Source organism: Diadema antillarum, unplaced genomic scaffold, assembly GCF_040938485.1.
Source record: "Diadema antillarum isolate AM-2024a unplaced genomic scaffold, OU_Dant_1.0 seq00000331_RagTag, whole genome shotgun sequence".
NCBI classification, from domain to species: Eukaryota; Metazoa; Echinodermata; class Echinoidea; order Diadematoida; family Diadematidae; genus Diadema; species Diadema antillarum.
The window spans coordinates 1558697-1574826 of record NW_027271348.1 but is presented as its reverse complement, the minus strand read 5'-3'; the positions used below and the strand labels follow the sequence as shown (position 1 = coordinate 1574826).

Here is a 16130-nt window from a genome sequence, read left to right as displayed (position 1 = left end):
CTTCTATGTATGTATTGTAGGCTACATACTGCGACCGACTGCTTGCAATGAGTACAGTGCAGAGCTTTCAGCTCAAGTGATTGATTCACAGGTTAGTAAAGACTACATGTAAAGCGCTTGAATAGACCCCGTACTCCTGAGCCTCCTTTCTCAGTTCACACTTTTCCAGCTAGAGTGTGTGGTTTCTTTCTGATATTTAGATAGGTTAGGAGACTCCATTTGAACTGAGTTATACATAATTTTAAAGCTTAGAGTCTGTTCTTTTAGAATCTGCCCTTACAACTAGAAATGCAAATCTGGTGACTTTTTGTTGGTTTTGTGGTGCAGGGTCACATATCATTACTAGAGGAGATACTAATACATTGTATGCTTGACAGCAGGATCGGTGAATTTCCAATTTTATTTATTTTTTTGGCCACCCCAAAGTAGTAAAAAAAAAAAATGATGTGGCAACTCAAAAAAGATTTGGACAAGGACCAGGAAAATATTTTTAAAAATGTTTTCATCACCATTTTGAAAAATAGTAAATAGTAAAAAAGTTGACATGGTGCCAAATCAGATGCGTGCAAGGACGAGAAACTACTTTCCCATTTTACTTGGCCTTATAGTCATTGGAATTCAATGAGACATGTCAACGTAAGTTCACATTGTTGTCCTCACCTACAGATCTGCCAAGACCAAAAAAGCGCATCACAGAGCTAATGATGAAAACAGCGAGGGGAGCCACCTCAAGTCCTGAAAGAGAGAGGCCAGAGTCAAGCTTAAGGGAGTGGCACCTGGACTTTTTTCATAATCCTATAGAGATTCTGTCCTCATCATCAAGTTCTAATGGACGCGTGTCAGGGGTCAAGTTTGAGATAAATCAAATTAAGGTGAGATATTGGATTCTTGAATACTATGAATGTGCTCAAGGCTTGCCAGGTAAATTATGTCCATCTCACCTGTTTCTTTATTGCTAATAGATTTGTTTGGTTAATGCATCCTTATTATCAAATTTCTGTACTATGCAGTGATAGTATGAAATTGCATATATGAGATTGCATTTCAGACAAAGAATCAACAAGGTAATATGCATGGTGAAGTGATGTGGTGATAATGATTATAATAGTTAAACTAGACTTAGAATTTGTCAACACTGACAAATTAGGTGATCCGATCTGTTTGGAAATCAATGATGTGAGTCCTGATCCAAATAGGCATGACCATACAGGTTTCATCGGTGTTGAGGGGACATTGGCCGTGTGATGTTTGGATTCTCATTTAGAAAAGGGAGTCAGACCTGCCATCTTTGGTACCGAATTTCGTATACAGTAACGAAGATACAGAGTGAAGTATATAATATGACCTTTGACCCCACTTTGCACACCCAAGATGACATCTGAGCAAAAAGTGGTTATTTTGTGAAATGATTCTTGTAACATGGTCTTTGCGTGTGCAAAATGTGGAAAAGATAGGACATGTATTCACCAAGATACAGGATGAAACATTTTTTACCTTTGACCCTAATTTACATAACCACGATGGTGTTCGATCAAGTAGTTGTTATTTTATGAAATAATGTACGTGACATGAACTAAACATGTGCAAAATATGGGGGTGATAGGGAATTTCTTTCTTGAGTTAATGCAAAGAAAGTTGCAAAAAGGAAGAAATATGACAATACATTTAAGCTAAGCTTTGCTTTCAGTGAAGTTTTTCGACATGATTTTGACGTTCTGTGAAAAAACGGAGGACATATAACGATAGCCCAAAGTCTCAGCTACAACATATTAAAATCTGAGAGAAATTCACTGAAGGGTAAGTGAGCTAGTGCTCGATAAAGACAATCATGTCAATTTTCACATCTAGAAAAATTCCCTCCCATAGAGATAACACGTCATAGCGAAGATAGAGAAAAAAGTACATATGTGACCGTGCACCTCAAAACGAACATAAAGTCGCACACACTGATTTTGCGTGAGGACTGAAAATAAGTGAAATGGGTCAACCTAGCTGAACTTGACTTTTTCATATTTTCTGAAAGAGCAGGTCTTCTTTTACATTATGCTAAAATTTGGTATCATAAAACGGGAAAGTGTGATTTTTTAGCAGTTTATCTCGAACATTTTTAGTAGAATAGTGTGATTAGGTGTGTCTTTAGAATCCCTTTTTCATTTCTGAAAAACCTTGTCCACACTCTTCACTTTCAACTCTAATAACTTTTGAAAGGATAGTGCTACTGCTTTGAAAGTTGGCATTAATTATGGACAGAATGTGTTAATGAGGCACATTTAATTTCAGTGCAATCTGATAATCCCTTCATTGTTGTTACTCTGGTGGTTTACTTCCTGTTTTTTGTCCCATTCATCGCACAGCCAGCACGGTTTGGTAAAGATTAAGTGCTTGAATAGACACTGTACTTCAGAGCCTCTTTTCTCAGTTCACACTTTTCCTGAGTTTGTGCTTTCTTTCCAATATTTAGATAGGTTAGGAGAGTCCATTTGATTTGAGTTATACATCATTTTAGAGCTTAAAGTCTGCTCTTTCAGAATATGGTCTTAACTAAAAATTCATGTCTGCCGACTTTTTGTTTATTTTGAGGTGCAGGGTCACATATGACCTTTGACCCCACTTTGCACAGACAAGATGGCATCTGAGCAAAAAGTGGTCATTTTGTGAAATGATTCTTGTAACGTGGTCTTTACGTGTGCAAAATATGGGAAAGATAAGACATGTAGCTACCAAGATACAGGATTAAACATTTATGACCTTTGACCCTAATTTACATACCCAAGATGGTGTCCGATCAAGTAGTTGTTATTTTATGAAATAATGTACGTGACATGAACTAAACATGTGCAAAATATTGGGCTGATAAGTCTTGTTTTTCTTGAGTTATTGCAAAGAAAGTTGCAAAAAGAAAGGAATATGAAAATACATCGAAGATAAGCTTTAATTTCAACCAAGTTTTTGGACGTGATCCCGACTCCGTATGCAAAAACGAAGGGCACATTTACGATAGCCTAAAGTCTCAGCTACAACATACTAAAATATGGGAGAAATTCACCGAAGCATAAGTGAGCTAGTGCTCGATAAAGATAGTCATGTCAATTTTCATTTCCAGAAAAACTGCACTCCCATAGAGATAACACGTAAACTGGTCAAATTTGACAAGGTTACTTTCAATCCCTTTTTACGAGGTGATGCCGTCATCCAATCAAAATGTTGTTATTATATGACTGAAAGACCATTTAATAAGATACAACATATTGAAATTTGGGTGAAAATTGACAAAGGATAAGTGAGATGCGCTTGAGTGAACTTGAAATTTGATGACGTCATTTTGAAAATTTACTTTTTTTATTTTATTAAGAAATCTGATATCTTTTAATCATTTCTCCAGCATCGCAAACCCATGAAATGACATGTACAACTCATTAGCTTTCAGAATATGTAAAGAAAATGGGCGGTCACCGTCCATCCTGACGAGTAAAATCGGATTTAAAATTGGCGGTATTTTGACATTGTTCCGCTGTATATCGCCATTGACGCGCGCGCGGAATTTCAACTTTGACGGGCCTGTATGACGTCATATTGAGTCGAATTGACTTGAAACTTGGTAGAAATATTCCTTGACATTTCAGGCATCCGATAGGTGTGAAAAAAAGCGGGAAATTTCTATTGCATATGAACTGTGCGTGCGTAATGTGCGCGCGCGTACGCGTCCGTCCATTTTTTTCAATTTTTAAAAAAATGCTCCAAATGGTCTGAAACGTGTGCAAAAAAAAAAATTTGAGCTCGATTTGAGCATACAAATATTTCAACGCGCGCGTACGGGCACGTTTTAATGATAAATATGAATTTTGAGAATATGAGTAGAATGCACATAACTTGAAATATATGTGACGTAAATTTCATTGAAAAATTCCATTCTATTAATGAGATATGATTGAGAATGTGTTTTCATATAATGACGTCATAGTGACGTCACGGTCGACTGATAACTATGATTTTATAAAATCTGTTGTCTTTGGGACATGATACATATATGGTATAATTTTGAAATTGATAGGAAGAGCACTTTCTGAGCAAATCGCTGCACAATTTTTGAGGAGAAATAAGAAGAAGAAAAAGAAGAAGAAAGAATCAGTACAGATACAGAAGGTGATCCAAGAGGATACTCGGATCACCTAATAATACCGATGATAACATGGAATTTACAAGTAATCATCATCTATGTGCAGGCGAAAGTAATGTTTTGAAGATCTGAACTTATATACATATATACGAGAGAGAGAGAGAGAGAGAGAGAGAAGGAAATAGAGGATACATGTATATGCAGTGCTATTAATCAGACATGGAATGTATTTGAAGAGTAAAACAGCTATTCACCTTTGGGCAGAATCTGACAAAATTCAAATTAACAGCCAAGGAAAGTTTTTGTGTGTGCTGTTTATCGCAAGTGATGTAGTTTGTATAACCATGTGGATATACAGTGTATTTGATCTATAAGTCCACAAGCATATATTTCCACATGATCACTGAAGTAGAGTGAGAATGCATCCAAAAGGATCATTTGCTAGTCTCAGGTGTAATTCTTTACATCCTTCATTATACCCCCACCCACACATAATGTGTATGGGGTATATAGGAATCACTCTGAGGTTGGGTGGCCGGGCGGTCGGTTGGTCGGGCGGTTGGGCATGTGCAAATGTGCATGTGTGACTGCTATCAAAGATAGATGAGCAAGACACCTACAATTTGTAACCCTAGCACTTAATTTGCAGCTTCAAATTTGGCACATGTGACAACTATATGTGACTATGCACCACAATGATGTATCACTCAATTCCATTGGACTCTCTTAACCTATCTAAATATTGGAAAGAAAGCACACACTCTGGAAAAGTGTGAACTGAGAATAGAGGCTCTGAAGTACAGGGTCTATTCAAGCGCTTAATTGTCACTATTAAGCTGTGCTACCTGTGAGATGAATGGGACAAAAACAGGATGTACACCACTGTAGCAACAACAATGAAGAGATTATCAGGTTAGGCTGAAATTAAGCATGCTCTATCAACACATTCTTTGCATGATTAATGTCAACTTTCATAGCAGTAGCATTATCCTTTAAAAAAGTTATAAGGAATGAAAGTGAAGAGTGTGCAAAGGATTTTGAAGAAATGAAAGGGGCCTCTAAGACATACCTGATCACACTACTCTACCATAAAAAGGGTTGTATAACGCACTGAAAACCCACTTTGCCATTCATTTTAAGATCCCAAACTGAACAATAATGTAGAAAAAGAAAATGTCTTTCAGAATAATATGGACAACTCAAAATTGACTTGGTTGACCCGTTTCACTATTTTTTGAGTCCTCACGTAAATTCAAGGTGCCACGGTCACATACGTGTAGTATGTAGATGTGCATACTTAATCTTTCGCCATTGTTGATCAATACATTGCCATGGTAATGGCATATTTTGAATGAAAATCATACTAAAATATTGTGGATTCAGTTAACTCCCTTAGTCTTTGGCTTGATTTCAATGGTTAGGTACTGCTGTTGAAAGACATTATCATAGTTTTGTACTGCCGTGTAAATGATTTTCAAACATGTGCAAATTCACCATAAATATGTCACACCCTAACACACTTGCTTCTGAGTCTCCAAAGTCTGATAGAAGACATTCTAATACCCCGTTTATACTAAGGAAAAAGCGGGTTCTGAAACCCCCTGTAGCCGCTTCGAGCAGGCTTTCAGCTCAGTATAAACAGACAGAATTCAGAAAAGGCGATCCGGTCGGGTCGGGTCCGGTCGGGTTCTGAAACCTCCTACGGGGGGAGGTTTCAGAACCCGCTATAGCAGGCTCGAGGAGGCTCGACAGCAGTATAAACGCTAGGGGGTTCGAAAAGCCGCTTTTTTGCCGACCCGGAAGTTATCACTGGAGGTCATCGCGCGTTCATGATGTAAACAAGCAACTGCACCGAATCGTGAACCCACGTTGTTCTAAATTCGCGCTCAGCAGTCACGTTTCCGCGCGAAAGTGATGCCACGAAAGCGCGCGCCGGTTTTCGGAGGGGAATTCGGTTACCATAGGAACGGAAGCCGTGTCCCTGCTAAGACCCGCTCGGGCCTGCTTTCGCTCGCGCAGTATAAACAGACGAGAGCCCGCTTTTCGTAGCAGGTTTTCGAACCTCCTCAAGGCGGCTCGAAAACCCGCTCGCAGTATAAACGGGGTATGAGACACTTTCACGGCCAGTGCCACACTTTCAAAAGTGTGTGTGTGTGTGTGGGGGGGGGGCAGTTCATCATTTCTGGTGCCACTTCCGGGTTTCATCAGGTAACAACCAAAATAATAATTAACTAGAACCGGAATTTGTCAACACTGACAAATTAGGTGATCCGATTTTTTTTTTTAAATCAATGATTCGAGTCCTGATAGTGTAAAGTCTCAGCTACAACATGTTAAAATCTGAGAGAAATTCACCGAAGCATAAGTAAGATAGTGCTCGATAAAGAGAGTCATGTCAATTTTCACATCTAGAAAAATTCCCTCCCATAGAGATAACACGTCATAACGAAGATAGAAAAAGAAGTACATATGACCTTTGACCCCACTTTGCACAAACAAGATGGCATCTGAGCAAAATGTGGTTATTTTATGAAATGATCCCTGTAACATGGTCTTTATGTGTGCAAAATATGGGAAAGATAGGACATGTATTTATCAAGATACAGGATGAAACATCTATGACCTTTGACCCTAATTTACATACCCAAGATGGCGTCTGATCAAGTAGTTGTTATTTTGTAAAATAATGTTCGTGACATGAACTAAACATATGCAAAATATGGTGGTGATAGGGTATGTTTTTCTTGAGTTATTAGGTGATCCGAGTATCCTTCGGATCACCTTCTGTATCTGTACTGATTCTTTCTTTATTTCTCCTCAAAAGTTGTGCAGAGGTTAGCTCAGAAAGTGCATTACCTATCAATATCAAACTTATACCATATATGTATCATGTCGCAAAGACGACAGCGCAAGTAAAATCATAGTGATCAGTTGACCGTGACGTCACTATGACGTCATTATATGAAAACACATTTTCATGCATATCTCATTAATGGAATAGAATATTTCAATTAAATTTACGTCACATATATTTCAAGTCAAGTGGATTCTACTCATTTTCTCAAAATTCATTTTTATCTCAAAACGCGCGCGTACGCGCGCGTGGAAATATTTGTATGCTCAAAACGAGCTAAAAAATTTTTTGCACACGTTTCAGACCATTTCGAGCATTTTTTGAAAAATTGAAAAAATTGGACGGACGCATACGCGCGCGCACATATTCGCACACACAGCTCATATGCAATAGAAATTTTCAGTTTTTTCACACGGATCGGATGTCCAAAATGTCAAGAAATATTTCTACCAAGTTTCAAGTCGATCCGACTCAATATGACGTCATACGGGCCCGTCAAATTCAAAATTCCGCGCGTGCGTCAATAGGGATACACAGTGCAACTATGCAAAAAAACCGCCAATTTTAAATCGGATTCTACTCGTCAGGATGGACGGTGACCCCCCATTTTCTTGACACATTCTGAAAGTTGATGAGTTGTACATATCAATTCATGGGTTGGTTATGCTGACAAAATGATTAAAAGATATCAAATTTCTTAATAAAGTAAAAAAAGTAAATTTTCAAAATGACGTCATCAAATTTCAAGTTTACTCGAGCGTATCTCACCTATCCTTTGCTAATTTTCACCCAAATTTCAATATCTTGTAGCTTATAAAATGTTCTTTCATAAATAAAAAAAAACATAATTTTGATTGGATGACGGCATCACCTTGTAAAAATGGATTGAAAGTAACCTTGTCAAATTTGACCAGTTTACATGTAATCTCTATGGGAGTGCAGTTTTTATGGAAATGAAAATTGACATTCCTATCTTTATCGAGCACTAGCTCAGTTATGCTTCGGTGAATTTCTGCAAGATTTTGATATGTTGTAGCTGAGACTTTGGGCTATCGTAAATGTGCCCTTCGTTTTTTCATACGATGTCGGGATCACGTCAAAAAACTTACTTGAAATTAAAGTTTATCTTCGATGTATTGAAATATTTCTTTCTTTTTGCAACTTTATGTGCAATAACTCAAGAAAAACATACCCTATCACCGCCATATTTTGCACATGTTTAGTTCATGTCACGAACATTATTTCATAAAATAACAACTACTTGATCAGACGCCATCTTGGGTATGTAAATTAGAGTCAAAGGTCATAGATGTTTCATCCTGTATCTTGGTGAATATATGTCCTATCTTTCCCATATTTTGCACCCGTAAAGACCATGTTACAGGGATCATTTCACAAATTAACCACTTTTTGCTCAGATGCCATCTTGTCTGTGCAAAGTGGGGTCAAAGGTCATATGTACTTCTTTTTCTATCTTCGCTATGACGTGTTATCTCTATGGGAGGGAATTTTTTAGATGTGAAAATTGACATGACTCTCTTTGTCGAGCACTATCTTACTGATGCTCCGGTGAATTTCTCTCAGATTTTAATATGTTGTAGCTGAGACTTTGCACTATCAGGACTCGAATCATTGATTAAAAAAAAAAATCGGATCACATTAATTTGTCAGTGATGACAAATTACAATCTCTAGTTACACAGAAAGTTGCAGAAATATTTCAATACATCGAAGATAAGCTTTAATTTCAACCAAGTTTTTAGACATGATCCCGACAACGTATGAAAAAACGAAGGGCACACTTACGATAGCCCTACGTCTCAGCTACAACATATTCAAATCTTAGAGAAATTCACCGAAGCATAACTGAGCTAGTGCTCGATAAAGATAGTCATGTCAATTTTCATTTCCATAAAAATTGCACTCCCATAGAGATTACACGTAAACTGGTCAAATTTGACAAGGTTACCTTCAATCATTTTTTTCGAGGTGATGTCGTCATCTAATCAAAATTGTGTAAATACATTTCTGAAAGAGCATTCCATAAGCTACAACATATTGAAATTTAGGTGAAAATTGGACAAGGATAAGTGAGAAACGCTCGAGTAAACTTGAAATGTGATGACATCATTTTGAAAATTTACTTTTTTTACTTCATTAAGAAATTTGATATCTTTTAATCATTTTTAAAGTATCGCCACCCCATGAAATGACATGTACAACTCATCAGCTTTCAAAATATGTAAAGAAAATGGGGGGTCACCGACCATCCTGACGAGTAAAATCGGAATTAAAATTGGCGGTTTTTTTGCATTGTTGCGCTGTATATCGCCATTGATGCGCGCGCGGAATTTCAACTTTGACGGGCCCGTATGACGTCATATTGAGTCGGATTGACTTGAAACTTGGTGGAAATATTCCTTGACATTTTAGACATCCGATAAATGTGAAAAAACGGGAAATTTCTATTGCATATGAGCTGTGCGTGCGTATATGCGCGCGCGCGTACGCGTCCGTCCAAATTTTTCAATTTTTCAAAAATTGCTCCAAATTGTCTGAAACGTGTGCAAAAAAATTTTGAGCTCGATTGGAGCATACAAATATTTCAACGCGCGCGTACGCGCACGTTTTTAAGATAAATATGAATTTTGAGAATTTGAGTATAATGCGCTTGACTTGAACTATATGTGACGTAAATTTGATTGAAAAATTCCATTCCATTAATGAGATATGAATGAAAATGTGTTTTCATATAATGACGTCATAGTGACGTCACGGTTGACTGATCACTATGATTTTACTTGCGCTGTCGTCTTTGCGATATGATACATATATGGTATAAGTTTGACATTGATAGGCAATGCACTTTCTGAGCTAACCTCTGCACAACTTTTGTCCAGAAATAAAGAAAGAAAGAAAGAAAGAAAGAAAGAAAGAATCCGTACAGATACAATAGGTGATCCGAGAGGATACTCGGATCACCTAAAAAAAAACCTTCGGTGCAACTTTCTGCTGCCACTTTTGAGTTTCTTCAGCTGACAAGCAAAAACAAGAACTTTCCCGCACTTCAACTCGCAATCTGCTTCCAGTCGACATCGACTCACAAGCAAAACAAGCAAAGCTTTAAAATAACTACATTGTTTTTTACTGGTGCCACTTCCGTGGTCAAAAAAATTGGGGAGTTAGAACCTATGTATTCCTTATGTTTTATGCAAATAAAGTGAGCCCCCCCCCCCCCCCCCCACTCCGATTACTTGAATTGAAAGCTCTGCTCTGTATTCATTGCAAGCAGTCGGTTGCAGCATCAATGTACCATACACACATTGTAGCTCAGTCGTCACCAGTGGTGTACCGTGGATCAAGACATTGGGGGGGGGGGGGCACCCACCGGCACGGGAGATGGAGTATGCGAGGGAGCGAAGCGACCGAGCCCGGGCGAGCAGAGCGAGCGAGGGGGGGGGGGGAGGGTGTGGGAGGGGGGTGTCCCCCCTCCCACGGTAAGAACTTTTTGCAATTTTATAGTGTAAATGGTGCAATTTGATTTATGTTTTGTTGTGTTTTATCTACTTAAAAGAGTCCCCCTTTTTTAAGTAAGCAGCAGTATATTTGATGTAGGTTATTATTGAACAATTTGGTACATGTTTGTAACAGATGTATTGCTAACGGCGGAACTATAGTCGTAAATATACATGGATTTCATCTCAACTGGGGGGGGGGGGGTTGAAATCTATTCTGCCCCATATGAAAAGAAGGCATGAACGGATCTAAGCAAAGAACAGAACCTTTAGTTCAGAATATTGTAGTGAGTGAATGAGTTTTCTTTCGTATTTTATCATTGAAATTATAGCATTTCTTTTCTAGTTTACTTCTTTCAAGATGTGACAGTGACAGTCAGTATTCTCGCAAGGTGACGGTAAGTTCGCAAACAGAGGTTTAATATTTTAGTAGGCTATAGAAATTAAAACGACTGTCTATTGGGGAAACATCCACTGTAAATCTCTTTATTTGATAGACAGTTAAAATAGATAGTCAAACTCATCATGTTATATGTATAGTTTTGGCTACTAGAAACTGATTATGTTAAGCTAATAGTTTTATTCATTGAGATATTTCGGATGAAACATAAAGAAACATTCATGCAAGTAGTGTTCCCAGAAACAATAATTCGAGTTAAATCAGCCGGCAAAATACTTAATCGGGAGCCTCCCGACATTTCTACTTTAGGTTTATATACATATTGCCCGCTAGTGACGGTACATAGTTGACTAAGAATTTTGTTCTATATCTACGGATTTTTGTAGGTTTGATGGCATATTCTTAATTGGGTCGAGAGTGCTGTGCCAATACTGACTGAATCACTGAGAGAACCTTGGGAATGCTGCAATTCAAAACAAAATTGACGAAAACGTTTTCAGTTAAACCAAACCCATACTTTGGCTCTAATCAATGCCTGTAAATATTCTTTTGAGAAAGTTTGGACCACATAAATGATGACCATGGATCGCAGAGGTCATTCACAACAAGCAACCAGTTGGATGGACAACAGGCAACCAATTGGATGACAACAGGCAACCAGTTTAATGGACAAGTCAAAATATCAATTGCCGATCACACTTTCGCGCAAATTCCGTCACAACTTTGTCAAAGTCGATTCGCTCAGTTTCTTCCGCTTCTATGCTCATCAGAGCAAGTCCCGTGAGTCTGTCTTGACTCATAGTTGTGCGGAGGTAGGTTTTGAGTCTGCACAAGGTGGAGAACGACCTCTCTGCTGAGAATGAAGACACTGGAATGCAGCCCAGTGTCTTGAAGAGCAGCCACATGTTTGGAAAGGTGGCTTGAAGTTGATGTAGTATGGAAACAATATCCTCCATCTTATGCACTGGTGCCGTTAACCCTTGAAGATAGCACCTCCACACTTCAAATTCTCCATGAAGAACTTCTTGTTGGAGACGGTAAAACGCAGACACGCGGTGGATATCATCCGTACAGGAACTGTCGTCGTCCGGCGGTAAAAGTAAGCGCGTTAAAGCAGCTGCAACCTCCAGCGATTCAGAAGACAGTCGATCCTGTAGTTCTCCAGTGATGGTATCTATTGCCTGGTAGAGCACATCTACTCTGTTTGTCTCCTTAAGAGTTTTTTCTTGACGGATGCCACCACCAAGCTTGGCTGGTAACTTGCGGATACGCCTGACTTTGGTCTCTTCTGCTGTCACACCGAAGGCACTTCCAACGGCATTTGCTGAGTCCCACAGAAAGTCGAAGGTTTTCTCGGTTCGTTTGCTCTGTGGGTAAATGAGGGAGGTTAAGTTTAACGTAATCAGAAATCCCCATAAATAGAAGGTGGCATATTAAAAAAAAAACATTTATAGGGATATATTCTTTTGCTTTAAATACTAAAGCATGAACGAAATATTTGTTTTGACCTTTCATTTCAAGATTGTCGATTCACTTAACTGGAATTCAAAATGCACACCCCATTTTCAGTGAAAATATTTAATTATCGATGATGTATTGTGTGGTGAGCATAATACATGTACAATATGTACATTTACATGATGTCAAAATTAGACTTCACTTAATAGTCATTGATCTATAATAAGAAACAAGAATCTTATATGCATATAAACAGAAAGAAAGAGCTCTGCGTGGCGGCAAAACAAATTATCCAGGAGTAAGCGAGTAAACCTACTTCCAAAGCCCCAATTGTTGCCTGCACTACATTCTTCATTTGTGGTACGCTCATCTTGGGATCCTGGAGGCTTGTAGACAGAGGATTTGTTGTACCAAACAACAGAATCACAATCCTAAGTGTAAGAATAAACTCAGATGTCAGAATGTTCTTGAGCAGTGAAGACGCATCGGCTCCTGACTTGTTTAGTTCTGTCTGTTCAATATGTTCGAGGGTCTGCACAATGCTCTCGAAAGAAGAAGACACTGCTTTCACCAAACTGAACCTGGGAGGTGGGTGAGAAAGTAAAAGCAAATTTAATTTTCTTCTTACTAAATAAAACACTAAAGGCATCTCAACGAGGCTGGTACAGCTATTGCAATAGATTGTGATTCATTTTGGTTACTCCAGACATTATAAACCTAATAGTAGGCATGTTTTTTTTATGATTATTATAGGCTACTGTCGAATAATAGAGGCACATAATTATACAGATAGACACTATACAGACAGGGGTATAATATGATCAGTACTGTATATATGATAATAGTTTCGATTTAAATGGCAGTGCCTAATAATTTATGATATACCTCATCTCTTAGTGCCTTACACAATGACACTATTATTACTCCGATCACTGGATTATCATTCCTGCACTCGAAGTGCACCTTTTCAAGTCCCTAGCTAGGGAGCACATAAGCCGCGACCTCTTCTAAGATATTGAAGAACATGCTAAAGTTTAATTTGATCTAAGATCTGAGATTATGCGCTTACCACGAACTCCAACGTGTGTTTCAAAATCGTTTCAGTGTCTTGAAAGTATTGCGAGTGTCTGTCTTGTCTTTGGAACCCTGAGGCTGGTCGATAGCAGCTGCTGGTTGATCTGAAACCCTCTCCTGTCCACTGCCATTATCATATGTATCTACTGAATCTGGCATATTCTGAGAGTCATATGGCTGGTTGTCAGTTCCTGACGTAGAAGCAAAGTGATCGATTGGTGTTTCTTTTGCTGCTTCCTTTTGCTTCGAGGCGAAGATGTGGTGTCTCTTGCTGCTACCAGTGATGAAGTTGTAGAGAGATTGCACGGATCCCAAACAATTCCGAATTTGGAATATTGGTTGGGTAGCATGCTGAAGGCTGAGGTTTAGCTGGTGGGCATAGCAGTGGATGTAGAGGGCGCGGTTTTCCACTTCCCGTATCCTGGTACTCAAACCTGTGTATTTTCCCCGCATATTCGCGGCGTTGTCATAGCAGTGCGCCCGCAGACTATCCAAATCAAGGCCAAGTTTTGTCAACACATTTTTCAGCAGCAGAAAAAGTGCTTCCCCCGATGTCGATGGTGTCGTCCAAAGACGATGGTGTCGTCCAAAGACCAATGAATCGTTCCTTTGTGATTCCAGTCTGCTCACACACATATCGGACACACACGGAGACCTGCTCGTCGCGGGACAGGTCTTGTGTTTCATCTACAATTATCCCGTAAGGTCCTGAAGCTTTGATTTCACTTATAATTTGATTTTGAATTTGTGTTCCAATTATCTCAATGATTTCATTTTGTATTTTGGGGCTAGTGTATGTCACTAATATGCTCATGAAAGACCGGAGTTGCTCGTTGTCCTGGCAACAAAGATCCACCAGCTCAAGAAAGTTGCCTTTATTTGACGAAGTTTCCCCTTCACGATGACCTCTGAGAGGGAGCGATTGTTTTCCAAGGAAGGCAATGGTCCTGCTGATGGTCTTCAAGTGTTCCCGGGTTTCCTTTATGTTCGAGGTCCTTTTGTCGTCTAGTAGTTGTGCAGTCGATTTGGATTGTGATTTCCATGACGCGTATTTACACATTGCGTCCTTGTGCATTTCACTGTTGGCATGATCCTTGAATTTTTGAGTAGCTTTTTGCCATTTTTCGAATCCGCTAACAACAAACTCCTTTTCTCCCTTACTTGGTAGAGTTGGTTCAAATGTACGACATGCAAAGCAGAATGCCTTGTTCAGTTTGATGCTGTATTCCAACCACGTGTGGTCTTCATACCACTCTGCACGGAAGCTCCGTCTTTTGCCCGCACTAAACGTAGTCACTGGATACTTTGCTAGCTTGGGTTGAAATGGCCCTTCTTCCAGCACAGATTGCCCCGGCCCATGGCATGGGTCCCGTGGATTAGCGTCAGTTTCTTGACTTTCTTCCCCGCCTGATGATGATGTGGAAGCTTTAGTATTCTTCTCTTTCTCCTCATCTCTGAACGTAACTGAACAATCCAATTTAGGGGTTGGACTAGATGGTGGATTCTCGGAGGGACTGGGGGGTTTAGTCGAGAAAAACGAAGTTAACGCTAGCTGTTTTTTCCGCGACATCTTTATCCTCAAGACCACAAAGGCCCAAACTCAACCGTAGTGTCGAATCAAAATTCGACCAATACGTAATGTCACTGCACAGAATTGTAGGAGTAGGAGGCGCACACATTTGCTTTTAATGTAGAATTTCAGATCAACAAACATCGTGTTACTAAGGTACTTTACATCTTGTGAAATCTACCAGAAAAACGCACGCACTTAAGATTTCTGCCCAGTGTAATTGTAACTTTCATTTCAGGCGCCCCGTGCTGTCAATAAGTGGTGGTCGCAAACTCGTGGCAATGGTTGCTTTTTTTTTTTCAATTGAGTATTCTACATCGATAAATTATGTGGTGATAAATGTTGTAAATCAAAAGTGTGAATCTATTGCAAAATTATATTGCCTCCTGCCAATGATAATGAATATTTGTCTAACTGTTAGTATTATAAGTAATGAGTTATCTTCAAATGTGATTTGTGTAGATAAAATATGTGTTTCATTATGTGTTTCGTCGCATTTCGACCTATCAAACATTCTGTCTTACTCTTCAGTTTTCCTCGTTTGCTCGTAAAGTGACTATTCTGATTCATATACCAAATTTAAAATAACATCAACATCTTAAAATTCTTTTCAAATGATCTTTGCATCAACTGATGCATATGATCGAAGTTTCACATTGATAAAGTTACGTGATGTTTTCTATATAAACACCCTGAATTTAACTATATGATTATATAGGTTTATTTATACAGGCCTATGATTTGTCTGGTCACTCAGGCGGGGCAAGCGTAAGAGCAGATAAAATTTCAACGACTGGATACTATGGAAAACAACTTTAGAAACATTTCTATAGATTTACATTTTGTATAATACGTATACATTCCTTCAATGTCTAAATTAAAAGGGAAAATATTAGGCCTTTATCTGAATGAATCACTAGTTCAGTTGAACAAAGAAATGATTGCGCGCGTGTGCAGGTGTGTGTGTGTGTGTTCTATATACATGGATGGAAAAGTTAGGAAATAGCTCTGGCTATAAGTCTTATTATTGGCAATGCAGGGCATTTCAGTATAGACTAGTACATTAATATGTAAAGCAACACTGCAAAATCAATGATAACTTTGATATTTATAACGAAGTGTAAGGTATATTCTACATCACAT

General features: G+C 38.7%; 1 pseudogene; it reads left to right on the top strand.

The window, feature by feature from the left end:
* Positions 1 to 582: 582 nt before the first annotated feature.
* Positions 583 to 16130, top strand: part of LOC139730741 (speract receptor-like) — a 533096-nt pseudogene continuing 517548 nt past the window's right edge.